General features: G+C 48.2%; 1 protein-coding gene across 3 annotated transcripts in view; it reads right to left on the bottom strand.

Moving 5' to 3' along the window:
• Nucleotides 1-15,544, bottom strand: part of SBK1 (SH3 domain binding kinase 1) — a 79,401-nt gene that overhangs the window by 13,668 nt on the left and 50,189 nt on the right. Inside the window, exon 1 of one of the 3 annotated variants that reach the window (XM_053365324.1) lies at nucleotides 1,783-1,989. The exons of the other annotated variants lie outside the window; for them this stretch is intronic. The gene's annotated coding sequence lies outside the window, so the exon portion shown is untranslated. Of the gene's footprint in view, nucleotides 1-1,782; nucleotides 1,990-15,544 lie in introns of those variants that run through there. 3 annotated transcript variants of the gene reach the window in all.

Raw genomic sequence — 15,544 nt, 5'->3', positions numbered from 1 at the left:
ACGCAACACTTCGCAGGAGGACTGGTGTTAACAGCTTGCATGTTGTTTAGTGCAGCTTTAAGGAAGAAATCAATGGTGCGGTAATCTGAATGTTACATGTGCACACGATTGTCCTTATTTCTGTCGCTGGAATATTGGACAGTATGTCACTTTTGATGGCTGCCCCGTGTTTCCAATGGTGAGATGTCCTGCCCTCCGGCAATGTCTACCCCAGCCAATTTTCACTTGATTGCTTCGATACAGCGCTGTTCAATCTTGTTGGCAAGTCTGTGCTTCAAGGCGAGTTCAACTTATCGAGACAATGTACCACTCCGGCAAGAACTACAGGTCACAGGCAGACACATCCCACCAGGGAGTAATGTGCACAGTTGCGCAATTAAGCCCCTACGCAGCCCCTGCCATTTTTTGCATAATACGTTTTTGAGGACAGATTTGATTCCGACGGTACTACCCTACCAGTTCTCTGGCTGCACATAGAGAACAGTGGCTTCTGTCGGTTATCAGAGAGATTCTGCCAAAAGTAACACAATCTTCCTTGGAAACTGAAGTTCATACAGCAGTAACATGGGTGGGAGAGCATAAAAACAAGAGGCAAACCCTGCTGCTGGGTCAGACCAAAGGCCTATCTAGTCCAGCATCCTGTTCTCACAGTGGCCAGTGAGATGCCGGTGGGAAGTGGGCAAACAGGACCTGAGTGCAACAGCACTCTGCCTGCCTGTAATTCCCAGAAAGAGGTCTTCAGAGGCCTACAGCCTCCAACAGTGGAGGTGGAACAGAGTCATTGTGGTTAGTAATAATAATCATAAATAATAATAATAAATCTTTATATCCCACCCTCCCCAGCCGAAGCCGGGCTCAGAGTGGCTAACAATAAAAATAACACAGTTTACATAAAATCACAATCAATTAATTGAAATACATTCTAAAATCAATTCATTCTAAAATCAATTCAAAATCAAATTAATGGCAACCATTGGGCTGGAGTGCTATGAGGATTACAGAAGGAGTGGGTCAGACTGTGCCTTGGCCAAAGGCCTGGTGGAACAGCTCTGTCTTGCAGGCCCTGCGGAAAGATGTCAAGTCTCGCAGGGCCCTAGTCTCTTGTGGCAGAGCGTTCCACCAGATCGGGGCCACGGCCGAAAAAGCCCTGGCTCTGGTTGAGGCCAGCCATTGACAGCCTTATCCTCCATGAATTGGTCTGATCTTCTTTTGAAGCCACCCAAGTCGTAGGCGATCACTGCCTACTGTGGACTTAGTGCCACAGTTTAACTGTGCACTATGTGAAGTAAGACTTCCTTTGCTCTGTGACAAATTGTCCAACATTCAGCTTCATTTAACAACCATGAGCTCCAGTGTTATGGGAGACATGAAGTGTTCGAAATTATCCAGGCACCAGGCGCATTTTGCACCTGGCTATCAGCCACTAGAAAGGGACGCAGGTGTCGCTGTGGGTTAAACCACAGAGCCTAGGACTTGCCAATCAGAAGGTCGGCAGTTCGAATCTCTGCAACGGGGTGAGCTCCCATTTCTCGGTCCCTGCTCCTGCCAACCTAGCAGTTCGAAAGCATGTCAAAGTGCAAGTAGATAAATAGGTACCACTCCACCGGGAAGGTAAACGGTGTTTCCATGCACTGCTCTGGTTCGCAGAAGCGGCTTAGCCATGCTGGCCACATGACCCGGAAGCTGTACGCCGGCTCCCTCGGCCAATAAAGCGAGATGAGCGCCGCAACCCCAGAGTCGGCCACGACTGGACCTAATGGTCAGGGGTCCCTTTACCTTTACCTTTATTAGCCACTAGGACCAAGTGAATGGCTGGGCGCCAGGATAGTGCCTGATGTCTCCACCATCTGGAGGTGCATGCCTGGGGATCACTGGATCTTGACTGTTTTCAGACACTAATACCACATCCTATAGAATTCTATCGGCTATCAAAATGAATTTCAGGACCCAAAGTGCTTTTTCTGTGCAGCCAGAACAGGAACATTATAGTTAATGGTTGTAGCTTGTCTTCACTTACCCCACCCCACTGCCCTGTTCACAATTGTGAAGAATATTCTTACGTTATGAATGGTCTGTGTCACCATTAAGAAAACAGAAGTAGGAACAGGCCAATATATAAACGGACTGCTGCAGGATCAAGTCACTTTTCTTCTTTAAGTTCTCAACGTTCTTAACCCAGCTCAAGGTTGCCATCTGAACTAGCCAGATGTTTAACTGATAATCAATCTCAAGTCAGCCCATCATTTGAAAAATAAGATTTTAGATCCATCTGGTCCAAAAATGACAATAAGACATTATATTTTGGCAACTGTAACCTTGGTTTAAGGAGCCATTTGGCGCCTAGCTTATATACTGTACAGTGGATGTTCGGGTTAAGAACGTGATCTGTGTGGGATGCACATACGCAACCCACAGCGTTCGCAACCCGCAGTGGTGCATCTGCACACGCGCGAGTTGTGATTCTGCACTTCTGTGCATGCACGACCCCCGAAACCCGGAAGTAAGCCATTCCGGTACTTCCAGGCTTCAGCGGGTACATAATCCGAAAAAACACAACCTAAAGCATCTGTAACCCGAGGTATGACTGTATCTGTGTTTCTAACAGTGGAGACAAGCTCTTCTCTAGACAGTTTCCCCATACCACACATTGTTTAATATGCCACTATCAACTAACAGCACCTTCCGCATCCTTCTACAGCACCCTTGGCATGATAAAATGTGTGCAGGAAGCAGCTTTTACTCTCCACGCAAGCTGTAAAACCAGATGATTTATTTCCTTAGCATGGGGATGCTGCACACTTCAGCTCTGCAGTTGCCCCAAGCCCTGGGTGCATCCGCTCTGCCAATAAGTAATTGGCAGCTCATTAGCAGCTCATTGCAAATGCTGGAGGCCACGTGATCAGGCTTTGTGCCCTCAGGGCAGGGAGGGCCAGAGAGTTTGCACATCATTTGCTAAGTCCAGCCGGCCTCTTGAAAGAAACAGGGAGGAAATTACAGTGCAGGGAACAACCACCCCATTATTACGTGGCAGAACATAGAATAGAATCATAGCTGGTGTTAACACAGAAATCAATACCATTAGCCCACAAGAGGGTAGACAAGGGAAAAGGTTTGTTTATGGGAGCAGGGGCTCCAGAATTTGTTAGAAGGCACGCCTCTCTCCTCACATCAAACCTCTCAGGTGAAAATGTGCAGAAACATCACCTAGTAGGAGCCTTCTGGGTGCGCAGTGGGGTTGTGTGTTTGATAGGGGCTGCATAGGTGGCAATGGTGAAACGGGATCAATTGCCCAGTCAAATGATAGCCAAGTGTTTAAGCCATTATCTGATTAGAACAACAACAAAGAAAATGAAGCTACTTTAAAAAGAGGGGGGATACAGCTCAGTGGCAGAGATTCTGATATGCATGCACACAAAGACCCAGGTTCTGTCCCCAGCATCTCCAGGTAAGGGCTGGGAAATGAGTCTCTGCCCCAAAGCCTAGAGAGCCGCTGCCAGTCAGAGCAGGCAATAGAGACCCAGATGTACCAATCGTCTGATTCAGGATAAGGGAACTTCCTCCATTCCTAAAAGGAAGGACCACAGCTTGGTGGCAAAGCATCTGCTTTGCTGCAGAAGGTCCCAGGTTCAATCCCTGGCATCTCCAGGTTTGACTGGGAATGTCCCCCATCTGAACCTTGGAGTTACTTCCAGTAAGCGTGGGCAAAATTGAGTTGGATGGGCCACTGGTCTGACTCAGGATAAGGCAGCTTCCTATATTGCTAAAGGGAGGGGGTCGTAGCTCAGTGATAGAGCACCTGTTTTGCATTCAGAAGGCCCCAAGTCCAGTATCTATAGGTAGAGCTAGGAGAGACCCCTGCTTGAGATCCTGGAGTGTCGCTGCCCATCAGTGTAGATGGACCTGATTCTGTATAGGCAGCTTGCCCTTCTGCCATGGTACCCAAGGCAGTGCACTTGAAAGTCTCAGGGAGTCAGTCGCCCATCCTGACATGGGCAAGACCCATACCTGCATGGCATCAGCCTCTTGTGTCTTCATACCTAAAACCAGGTAATCCCAAAGTCCAATCTCAACAAAGCACAGAGCTGGGATGGATGAAAGCCCCTCCCCACCACAAGAAATCCAACGGATATGGGTTCAGCCCTGACTCATTGGCACTCATCCAGGCACAGCTCCTTCCTTTTTTCCTTGCCAGGGCTCCATCCCAGAATACACAAAAGAAGACAGTGCCCCTTGGCATATGCAGAGTATCTTTCACCAGTGAGTGATCTCAGCCATCCCTCCCAAGTTTAGTTTGTGCAAGACACATGGCTTTCCTAGATCCCTCCCTAGAAAGCACAAGCTTTCAGTGACCCACTGGGCAAAGTTCCCATAGATCCTGCAGATATTCCACTCCAGGTGCACAAGCTGCTCTCTGCTGGCTCTCAGCGCTGGGAGAATTTCGCCCAGCCAGCTCTGGGACTCAGCAGAGCACCTGCCCAACTGTCCAAGGTGCTGCTTCATTAACAGGCTTCAGGCAAGAGCATCCTACATCACTCCCTTGACTGGACTTGCTTTGGTTCAAAGGCTGGAAGGGCACCAGGGAACGTGGATGTTGCTCTCCGAAGGCACCATCAAAGCATGTCTACTACTGTTCTGCCTGAGCTGTGAAACAGAGGGTGCCAGGTTCAGAACTGACCTCTGCTACGCTCTTAGGCAAGCCTCTCTCTCTTAGCCAGGAATGGGGAACCAATGGCCCTCTAGATGTTGTTGGCAAGGGGTGATGGGAGTTGTAGTCCAGCAATATCTGGGAGGCTGCCTTCTATGGCTTTCTTATATCCGTTGTTTGATGTGCTGTTTTATAGGTATATTTTAAATCTTTGCTTTATTTCCTTTTGGTAGCAATCTTTGTACACTGCTGTCCAGACTCTGAGGCTGAAGTGGAGGCTGGAGAGGAGGAGGCCAGGAGACAGGAATTTGCCTACTGCCAAAGCATCCAGAGAGACTCCCCCTTCTGCTGCAACCAGCTCCCTTCCCCACTGGTCTCCCAGAATATGCAGAGAAAGGAAAAGAGCAGAGGAGAGATTGGTTGCACACAGATGGGGGGGGACCCCTAGAGAGGAGGGGACTTAGAATCATAGAATCATAGAATCATAGAATCATAGAGTTGGAAGAGACCACAAGGGCCATCGAGTCCAACCCCCTGCCAAGCAGGAAACACCATCAGAGCACTCCTGACATATGGTTGTCAAGCCTCTGCTTAAAGACCTCCAAAGAAGGAGACTCCACCACACTCCTTGGCAGCAAATTCCACTGTCGAACAGCTCTTACTGTCAGGAAGTTCTTCCTAATGTTTAGGTGGAATCTTCTTTCTTGTAGTTTGGATCCATTGCTCCGTGTCCTCTTCTCTGGAGCAGCAGAAAACAACCTTTCTCCCTCCTCTATGTGACATCCTTTTATATATTTGAACATGGCTATCATATCACCCCTTAACCTCCTCTTCTCCAGGCTAAACATGCCCAGCTCCCTTAGCCGTTCCTCATAAGGCATCGTTTCCAGGCCTTTGACCATTTTGGTTGCCCTCCTCTGGACACGTTCCAATTTGTCAATGTCCTTCTTGAACTGTGGTGCCCAGAACTGGACACAGTACTCCAGGTGAGGTCTGACCAGAGCAGAATACAGTGGCACTATTACTTCCCTTGATCTAGATGCTATACTCCTATTGATGCAGCCCAGAATTGCATTGGCTTTTTTAGCTGCCGCGTCACACTGTTGGCTCATGTCAAGGTTGTGGTCAACCAAGACTCCTAGATCCTTTTCACATGTAGTGCTCTCAAGCCAGGTGTCACCCATCTTGTATTGTGCCTCTCATTTTTTTTGCCCAAGTGCAATACTTTACATTTCTCCCTGTTAAAATTCATCTTGTTTGTTTTGGCCCAGTTCTCTAATCTGTCAAGGTCGTTTTGAAGTGTGATCCTGTCCTCTGGGGTGTTAGCCACCCCTCCCAGTTTGGTGTCATCTGCAAATTTGATCAGGATGCCCTTGAGTCCATCATCCAAGTCGTTGATAAAGATGTTGAATAAGACCGGGCCCAAGACAGAACCCTGTGGCACCCCACTAGTCACTCTTCTCCAGGATGAAGAGGAACCATTGATGAGCACCCTTTGGGTTCGGTCAGTCAGCCAGTTACAAATCCAGGCAGCTGTGGGAAGGCAGGGACCTTCACAACTGCCTCATTGGGGCAAGACCTACTGGGAAGAGTTGCAGGGATCACACTGTTTTGGTTTCTTTGAATAAAGAGTTAACTTCACAAACAGCAGTGTTTTTATTGCTGATCTACACCTGACACACACACAAACAAAGGCAAATGAACCCCTACAAAATATCAATCTTAATGACCACATCAAGTCCTACAAAATCAAGGCTCTGGCTTGCCGCAGCCGAAGAGAGGCATCCCTGCTGAAACCAGGCAAGAGGAGAGGGTGATGTGGCCAATTAACTGATTAGAAATGGAGGAGGATGAAAACTCATCCACTCATAATTACAGGAGCATAGCAACCCGGTCACTTTGACAGAGTACAGGCAGCCGGCTCCCACCTTGATCAACGTACAATGCTGCCTTTGCTTGAATCCAGAGTTCCAGAATACCTCTCACTGCACTGGCCACAGGGAGGCTCTCTAGTGGAATGCTTCTTGGTCTGACTTGCACTCTGGGGTCTCAGGTAAAGGCAGTTTCCCATCACTGCTGCCTGCAGTTTATTGCCTGGAGATGATGGATCAGAAGCATGGAAACCAACACCGACACATAAACAGAGCACTGTGCATTTTGGAAAGTTCTTTGTCTGTTTCCCATGCATTTGGGTACCTTTTAAGAGACCATCACCAAATTTTGCACAACGGTTCTGGAGACCAAGCAGCAGGTTTTCATCTATGTTTAGCTGCAATCGGGCGCCATTTTGAATCAAGATGGCTGTCTCAACCTTTCAAAGTGGCACTTATCTGAACAGCTGGTTTCAAAAAGGCACTGGTTTTTTTTTTTTGTTTGTTTTGTTTCTTCAACTGCCAGGGCACTTTTCGCTAGCAGAACATAGAAAAAATAGGATCCAACAGCAAATAGAATATTTTAGTCATATCCTGCTTCTACGGCGATCTCTAGAGCCGGCCCAAGACATTTCATGAGGCAAAGGCCAGGATGGCAACCCTGCCTCCTCCAAATCTATGTGCAGAAGCCGGCCAACTGTGCAGCTGAAATCTTACATCTACACTGGCAACAGGATTGCATCCTCCAAGCACCTGAGGCAAGAAAGCCTGCCCAGGATTTGCTGCCTGAGGCAGCTGCCTCACTCCGTCTAATGGTAGGGCCAGTCATTTGTATTCTGTAGGTCACTTTGAGCTTGTTTTGGTGTAAAATGACAATCAAAATGAAAATCCGTGTCCCCTTTTTGGGTGATGTGTAGGCAACCACCATACTTGAGACACACCCAGGGTATATTGTTTTAGATAGACAGCTACGTTCTACTCCAAGTTGACCCAATGAAATTAATTAACCTAGTCATATCCATTAATTTCAGTGGGTTTGCTTTGAGTAAGACTACAACCATGTGACCTCTTTTTCTGCACTGTACTAGTGGCTACCCTATTCAACACACACTGAGGGAATATTGCTTCACATGTGACTGATTTTATGTTGCTTATTGCATTTTTATCTCGCCACCTCTCCGTGGAACTTCAGTGGCATGCATTCAAAGCAAAAGTGACAACTAGGAAAGGACAGGAGATAAGCCCCCTCCCTTGCAATTAATTTGAAGGGAAATGCTGTGGTTTATTACACCCGTCACATCTGGCGTGTTAACGCATTCAATTTGCACGCCGGCTATCTGTACCCAGGATACCAGGGACCTCACGGAGCGCAGCAGCCTTTGCTTATAGACGGCCAAGCATTCTGCATACCAATTTCCCAGGGTGCATTGCTGCCTCTGCTCATCCCAAACCATGGCAACCCTGCACCTCTTGCCCAGTTGTTACCAGGGTTACCAGTTATCCAGTCTCCTTTGAACAGACTTCATTGAAAGGCATCTCCTCAAAGGCAAAGTGGACAACGTGTCTTATCGTCCCTTTTTCCTCAGCCCTGCCCTCTTTCTCTGCAAATCTCTAAAAGCAAGCCCACCCTATTACACACATTCTCTGCTCCTTTTCCCTTGTCTGGGATTCCAGAATTCCCAGTGTTTGCACAGCAAGCACTTCTTAAAAAAAACCAACACCCAATGTGCTTCTGGCTGCCTTCCAGGCTTCACTTTTCTCCAGCGCTGCTTAATGATAATTTATGTTGCTTTGTTGGTAGCTCACTCACTTCATTCTTGAGCCCCTTCAGGATTCTCCCTGCCAAACACCAGCTGGCGCGGATGATTTATTACAGTTTATTTATATTAATCGCTGCACCACATTTTTTTTATTGCTGTTCTGTTTATGTATATTCATATATGGCTCCACCCCTTCTCTGACACAGTTCCTCTTTGGTGATCATCTACACTTTATTATTTATTTAATGATATTATTAATATTATTGCCATCATTATCATCACATGTTGTTATATACCATCTACGTACAGCACTTCAACAGAATCATTGCTCTCTTCTACGTGACTGTCCTCTGGGGATTTGAAGTGGGCTACCACTTCAGTCTTCTCCAGACCAAATATTCCCACTTCTTCTGATCATTCCTCGTATCCCTGACCATATGTGCGGCTCTCCTTTGAACCTGTTCCAGAGAACATCATATGCCTGCAGATCATGCCCTGGGACCTATATATCCCTTTGAAGTAAAGAAAAAATACCCTAAACACAGGAAAATACAGTGGTACCTAGGGTTACATACGCTTCAGGTTACATATGCTTCAGGTTACAGACTCCGATAACCCAGAAATATTACCTTGGGTTAAGAACGTTGCTTCAGGATGAGAACAGAAATCGTGCTCTGGCGGCGCGACAGCAGCAGGAGGTCCCATTAGCTAAAGTGGTGCTTCAGGTTAAGAACAGTTTCAGGTTAAGAACGGACCTCTGGAACGAATTAAGTACTTAACACGGGGTACCACTGTATAAAATATCTGGAGCGCACTCTCCATTATCACTGTTGGTCTACCTCAGATAGCAACCTTACTGTGCATTTTGAAAAACTGGGGCATTACCTGGGCTTAAGTCTCCCTGGATAAATTACTAAAAAATTGTCCAGTAGCACCTCAGAGACCAACTAAGTTTGTTCTGGGTAGAGTGGTACCTCGCAAGACGAATGCCTCGCAAGACAAAAAACTCACTAGACGAAAGGGTTTTTTGTTTTTTGAGCTGCTTCGCAAGACAATTTTCCCTATGGGCTTGCTTTGCAAGATGGAAACGTCTTGCAAGTTTGTTTCCTTTTTCTTAACACCGTTAATACAGTTGCGACTTGACTTCGAGGAGCAACTCATAGAACGCGGTGTGGTAGCCTTTTTTGAGGTTTTTAAAGACTTTGGTGATTTTTGAAGCTTTTCCAAAACTTTCCCGACACTGTGCTTCGCAAGACGAAAAAAATTGCAAGACGACAAAACTCGCGGAACGAATTAATTTCGTCTTGCAAGGCACCACTGTATAAGCTTTCATGTGCATGCACACTTCTTCAGATACACTGAAACATGGATAAATCACTGTCCATTCTGGGAATCCTGCCAGTGAATCAGGAGACGCACAGAGTGTCACTTGCAATTAGGTAAAGGTAAAGGGGACCCCTGACCATTAGGTCCAGTCGTGACCGACTCTGGGGTTGCGGCACTCATCTCACTTTATTCGAGGGAGCCGGCGTACAGCGTACATGCTGGTCATATGGCCAGCATGACTAAGACGCTTCTGGTGAACCAGAGCAGCGCACAGAAACGCTGTTTACCTTCCCGCCGGAGCGGTACCTATTTGTCTACTTGCACTTTGACAAGCTTTCGAACTGCTAGGTTGGCAGGAGCAGGGACCGAGCAACGGGAGCTCACCCCGTCGTGGGGATTCGAACCACCGACCTTCTGATCAGCAAGTCCTAGGCTCTCTGGTTTAACCCACAGCGCCACCAATCATATAATTGGAGGGGACCCAAGGGGTAATCTAGTTCAACCCCCCTGCAACTGTAGGCAGGTGTGCTCTGCATAGGGAATGGTGGCTCGTCAACCAGGGCAAGTGGGGAGTGGCCCCACCAAGTGCAGCCTGCTCTCAGCCAGATCCCCTCCTGCCTGCCTCCTTGAACACTAGTCCAGGGGGAATCAATGGCTGTCAGCTTCCTCCTCCTCCTCCTCCTCCTCCTCCATGTTGCCTTTGCAGAACTCAGCGATTTAATTCATAATTTTGTGACCTGAGGTGCAGAATCCCAATGCTGCCTTGGTCCCAAAGCTAATTAACAACTCCCCCCCCCCGCCAAGCAACGTGGCACAGCTCCCTTCCATTCCAGCGGGGCTTGTTGCAACGCAGGAAAATTCCCCAAGGATCAGACACCTTAACCACCCTGCTGAGGCCCTATAGCCCGTTGCAGGAAGCACCCGCCTCCCTCTGCTTCGCGGATGGGTCGCCTCTGGGACTCCAGCCTCAGCTCAAGGCATGGCCAGATGGAATTACATCTCCCCTCTGCTTGCTTTTCAAGAACGCACTGATGGCCAACAGAACAGAATATCCCACCTGAAAGTAAATCCCCTCTGTTTGGCTGTATTGATGGCTTCAGCTAACCTCAGCTCTGCCACACAGTTGGGAACAATGCCCAATTAACTCTTCCGTCCCTCACAGCATCTCTTCCCTTCTGCCTTCTTGCCAGCTCTGCGGGTGGCTGATATCAGGTCAATCTAGCTCAGTGCTGTCCACACTGAATGGCAGTGGCTTTGCATGGTTTCAAATGAGGAACATTCCCAACCCAACTTGGAGATGCCAGGAACTGAGCCCAGGACTTTCCGCATGCAGTGAGGATGCCCTACCACAGAGCTAAAGCCCAAAGACATAGGAACATAGGAAGCTGCCTTGCGCTGATCTAGTCCATTGAGCTCAGTACTGCCTACACAACCTGGCAGTAGCTTTCCTGGATTTCAACAGGGAGCCTTTCTCAGTCGTGCTGGAAGTTGGACCAGGGGCTTTTTGCCTGCAAAGTGGATGCTATAACACTGAGCTGCCACCCTTCTTTCAAAACTTAGAATCAACATAGAAAGTTTCTGCATACTGAGTCAGGCCATTGGCCCATCTAGCTCAGTACTGCCAACACTGGCTGGCAGCAGCTCTCCAGTTTCACACAGGAGGACATTCTCAGCCTGACTTGGAGGCACCGCAAAGCAGACGCTCTATCACTGAGCTATGGCTCTTCATTCCAAGCTTTGCCACCAACTCATCTTCCTCCTCCCACCCTCCCTTTGCTGCCACAGATTCTGTTTGTTTTCCTTCTTGACCTTTCCTTTCCCCCATCCATCACCTTCCCCCTTCCCTACAATCAATCTAAGCAATCAATCTAGGCAAGTCAGGAGTCACATCCATTCGGAGCCTCCAATCCTTCATGGCAGAGCAAATCATCGCCATAAGCTGCCCTCCCAGGTCCCCTGGCCCTGTGCAGAGACCAGAGATATCAGAGAATTCCAGAAAAAATGGAGACAGGAGTGGAAATCGCCAATGTTCACTTATTCGTCCCACATCCAGAATGGAAATCAATCCAATGGATATGGTCAGTATTTGCTGTTGTTGCTTTCAGTTGACAAGCAATATGCCATTGAGAGTGCCCAGCCCCCTTCCATTTGTATTGTGTTTGCTTTGCAATGAAATGAATTGGAGGGAATAACGTAATTACGTGATAAATTCAATAAATTATGTACCGTATTTTTCGTCCCATAGGACGCTCCGTCCCAAAGGATGCATCTAGTTTTTTGGGGGGGGGAATAAAGGAATTTCCTCCCCCTTTATTCCCCCCCCAAAAAACCAGGTTGGGGAAACCAAACCAGGTCGAGGAACAGCGGGGTGGCGGCGCTGCACCTCCCCGCTGTCCCCCGAGATTGTGGGGCTGGCTGATGTCTGCCCGAAGCGCGGGGCACTCTGCATCAGCACGCCCCGCACTCCGTGCAGCAGGCAGCTATCCCCAGGCTGCGGATATCTGCCCAGCGCGCAGGGCGCCCTGAAGCAGAGTGCCTTGCGTGCCGGGCGGCAGGCTGCTATCCGCAGCGTGGGGAGCCCTGCGGGAACTCCCGCGGGCTCCCCAGGCTTGCTGATAGCTTCCTGAAGCCTGGAGAGCGAGAGGGGTCGGTGCGCACCGACCCCTCTCACTCTCCAAGCTTCAGCGAAAGCCTGTATTCGCCCCATAGGATGCACACAGATTTCCCCTTAATTTTTGGAGGGGGAAAAGTGTGTCCTATAGGGCGAAAAATACGGTAAGTTATGTAATTTCACCATAGCAAGCAGCGAGACAAATTGTGGTTTTTTTGGCAGAAGACGAGCTGTGGTGGAATGGAAGCAGTGCTGCATGTGATGAATACAGACCGTTGCTGAAAATGATGTGTTTTTACATCCCTAAAAGAGATTAAATTCAAAAAGAACATTGGCAGCAGGTGTAGTGGAGGTGAGGGCTGGGAGCCATGTCCCCGCAAAAGCCAACTCCCAAGCTTTACTCCCACCAATTTCCCCTCTCACCAGGGGTCCTGTCTGTGGAGCATTGTTCTGATCTGTTTGCAGTTAGATCAGACGAGGTGGGCTATTTAAAGTGCATTCATTCTGAGACATTTGCAGTGTCAAGGAGCTGTCGAGAGAGCCAGGTCATCCACAGGGCAGGCACACACACACGCAATTAACTTTTTCTTAGCAGAACATAGCAACACAGTAGTCCTCTGATTTGTCTTATTCCAGCCGAGACGCTGCTGAAACTGAACACTAGCCCCATCCTTCCCTCTCTAGACTCTCTTTCTGGTTCCTTCCCAAGCAGATGGGACTGTCCTGCTGCTGTGTAGCAGGGGCAACCTCTGGCTCCTCTGTCTGAGTCTGCGCTCACACTGAGACTCCCAGCCTCTAACCTTGTCCTGGAAGGCCCTGACCCCCCCTTGATCACTCAAAGCCCCTGCTTCTAGCACCTCCCAGTTTCTCCCTTCGGCAGACTGCTCTTCAGTGTCCCACCATCAGGATCTGGGATCTAAGTCATCGTCTTCTGTGCCCTTCCTGGGAGGCTCTTGGGCGGGTGGCCCCCACCACTCTTCCTCATCCAGCCAGTCCCTGACATACAGGGAGGTTCAATGACCAGGGTTGGGGCTAAGGGCTCTCCTAAATCTGGCACACTGGCCCTGGGTACCAAGGTACTACACAGTGCGCAAAAAATTGAGCAATTGAAATGTGCTTGAAAACAGACCAGAAACCAGGGACCCAAATGCCCAGGCTTTACATACAACTGGTCCAGCTCAAAAATTGCCAATTTCCGGGGCTGATGGGTTGGTGTTTTTTCTTTTTCTAGATGCTTGTCAACCCTGGCTGGAAAGAGAACTTGACCTATAGAAATTAAAACCACTTCATTAAAATCATGGGTCATCCAGGCCCTAAATTGGAAATGCTTCCCCTCCGCCCGATGCTTTGTTTTGCTTCTGAAAGTGACCTTCATTCTGTGCCTCCCACCCACTTTCCCCAATATAGTGTTGTATCTCCCCCTGGATAGATATATGTGTAATTTGGATATGTTCTGCAATTGTTGTTGTTGTTTAGTCGTGTCCAACTCTTCGTGACCCCATGGACCAGAGCACGCCAGGCACTTCTGTCTTCCACTGCCTCCCGCAGTTTAGTCAAACTCTTGCTGGTAGCTTCGAGAACACTATCCAACCATCTCGTCCTCTGTCGTCCCCTTCTCCTTGTGCCCTCCATCTTTCCCAACATCAGTGCTTTAAAGCAGAACAGAACAGCTGGCGGATCTTTTTCACCTGCAGACAGTGATGTGATCCAGGGACCCAGATTCCCTAACCACTAGCCCATACCTGATACCTAAGTTTCCAAGCGCCCCCCTCCCTCTGCTTCCAAACCTTGGGGAGAAGTACTCCTAAAATGACCAACTTTTTAAAAACAAAAATCGCTGGCCCACAATTCAAGCAGTGTTGCGCAGCTGGGCCTAATCACTCTTAAAATTTCCCCCCCACAATCCTCTAGGGCAGCGTTTCTCAACCTTGGGTCCCCAGATGTTGTTGGACTACAACTCCCCTCATCCCTGAACTCTGACCTTGCTAGCTAGGGATGATGGGAGTTGTAGGCCAAAAACATCTGGGGACCCAAGGTTGAGAAAGGCTGCTCTAGGGCAGCATAGGAAACTAAAATTGTGGCTGGGCTCAATTGTTCAGCGTTGCCTGACACCACTAGGTAGGCCCAAACCTGAAGCCACCTCTGCCGACTCCAATCAAGAGAAATTAACCAACAAACTCTGTCAGCTTCAGCAGTTCCCATCTCTCCTATCAAAACTGAAGGGCTGCCAGGGGGCTGGAAGTTGATCCCACTTCCATCAAATGTAGACTTTTCCCAGTTCTCATGCACACAAACCCATTTGTACTTGCTGTTTTGCAGGTATATTGTTTAGCACTGAGAGACTGAGGGAAACCCAATTAAGTCAGTCATGAAACTGCGACAGGAAGAAAATAGGACTGGATTGCGCAGTGCTGGGGGGGGGGGCATGTTATCCGAGCAATAAAGGTCTGGAAAGTGCATTATGTCTAGAGGAGCGCAGCATTTGGGCAATTCTGGAAATGAGCATGCAAATGAGCCTTTAAACTCTGCCTCCTCAGTCTCTCAGCAGCTTCAGTCCTAAAACACACACCAGGAGTAAACTTCTTTTGATGCAGCGGGGATTATTACTCCTGAATAAAGACAGAGAAGATTACAATGTACATGGGCCCATCTGTGCCACACATTTACAGTGTGCGTGATCCTATGCATCTCTCTGTTGTTCTTCCAGTGCAGGCTGCTAAAGACGGTCCTCTTTCAACAAGCCTAAATGGAGATCTTTATCCCAGCTGGGAACTGTATTGGATTTGAATTGATTTTCTGTATGTGCTGTTGTTGTTTTAAACTGTTTTTATATATGCAATCGTTCTGTTTTCATATAGGTTTCCATTATATTGCAAGCTGAGCTTGAACCTCAGGAAGAACAAGTCTCTGTGGGAAGATGATTCCTGTGTCCAGAGGGTAGGTCAGTTGCTTGCACTGGGTGAAACTGCAGCAGGTACACCACACTTTGAGATACTGCTCGGTCTATCTTTGGGATTAGAACTCTTAAGTCCAAACTTTTTTCAAAGAGGGCCAGATTTGATGAAGTGAAGGGCTGTGGGGGCCGACCAAAGGGCCAACCGAAGTTGTTGACCTTTTTTTTAATAGGACTGAAGTTATTGAGGTTTTTTTTTATGATTTTACCCCAAAGTTGTTGAGCTTTTTGTAGGGTTGGAGTTGTTGAGCTTCTTTTAGGATTGAAGTTGTTAAGGGATTTTTTTTAGGATTTTACCCCAGTACATAAACTGCCACAGGGGCAGGATTAAACTGACAGGCAGGCCGGATTAGGCCCTCCAAATGGACTTTGGACATG

This window comes from Podarcis raffonei, chromosome 14 (assembly GCF_027172205.1).
Source record: "Podarcis raffonei isolate rPodRaf1 chromosome 14, rPodRaf1.pri, whole genome shotgun sequence".
NCBI classification, from domain to species: domain Eukaryota; kingdom Metazoa; phylum Chordata; class Lepidosauria; order Squamata; family Lacertidae; genus Podarcis; species Podarcis raffonei.
This window is presented reverse-complemented; position numbering and strand designations above follow the sequence as displayed.